General features: G+C 36.9%; 1 protein-coding gene across 1 annotated transcript in view; it reads right to left on the bottom strand.

The window, feature by feature from the left end:
• The window catches only part of LOC119593827 (heat shock protein 75 kDa, mitochondrial-like), a 35,708-nt gene that overhangs the window by 15,859 nt on the left and 18,822 nt on the right, over positions 1 to 1,027 (bottom strand). The gene's annotated exons all lie outside the window — the stretch shown is intronic.

Genomic DNA, 1,027 nt, shown 5'->3' with positions numbered 1-1,027 from the left:
TTCTTGATCTGTAAAAAGGCCCAAGATAATAACATGAAGAGCCCTTCCTTGACAAATTTGACTCGCGTTAATAGAGAAAACAGCTAATGCCCTTGTCCCGACTTGTGCAACAAACACCCATTAGTTGTGGAATTAAGTTCCTGGTAATATTGTGATAGTAACAATCTTATCAGTAAAACCCTTCAATTAGCATTTCATGTATGGTAACAGAATAATGCACTTTGAATTTCAATCAAAAACTTCACCATACAACATACTCAGATTAGGCCAATTGATTTTTTTTTTTTGGCCAATCTATATCAACACTGAAGTAAATATGCAAATAAGAAATATTTTAAACATGACAAATACTTTTTGGGCCAATAAAGTGCTAAATAAATACAAATAAATCTTTTGTTTTGCTGAAATTAGGCAATCTGGAAAACACAAAATATAACTTGATATCAGTAAGTTTTGTGATAAAAAAAAAGACTTGCCAACCCTATTTCTCTTAACAAAGTTGAGAGTATTTATATCAGGTAGTGTCGTATTCCCAGTCTTGAAAACCTCCTCTGCTCTTGCAATATTACCCCTTTTTTGTACTGCTTCTACCTGTCAAACCTAATGAATAACTATGAAAAATTGAAAAATTTACTAAAACTCTTTCCTTCCATTCTGATCTACTGCCCAAAAGACACCATCATGAATAGTACATCAACATCTACGGAGAAAGGAATAGTATTAATGCATTTGTAGACACCCATACATAGGCACTGTATGAAATGAAGTCTCTCTCTTGGCCTCTTCCCGAGTGCTAGGAACTGTTTGTGGCCTAATCCAGAGGCATCTGTGTGGCCTGAACTCCCAAATACTGGATCAGCACTTGGGCAACTTAGCCCAGCAAGCTACTGAGCACACATAATGCAACATGCGAATGAGGAGGGCATGAGCATACAAGGGTGCTCTCAGACCAATTGCCCGACAATGCATTGATACGTTTGCCTCAGTGCACTATACCTCATAACTGTAGCATATCAAAGAGGCCATT

Source organism: Penaeus monodon, chromosome 32 (genome assembly GCF_015228065.2).
Source record: "Penaeus monodon isolate SGIC_2016 chromosome 32, NSTDA_Pmon_1, whole genome shotgun sequence".
Classification (NCBI taxonomy): domain Eukaryota; kingdom Metazoa; phylum Arthropoda; class Malacostraca; order Decapoda; family Penaeidae; genus Penaeus; species Penaeus monodon.
The sequence above is the reverse complement of the archived record's forward strand: the minus strand, read 5'-3'. Positions and strand labels throughout refer to the sequence as shown.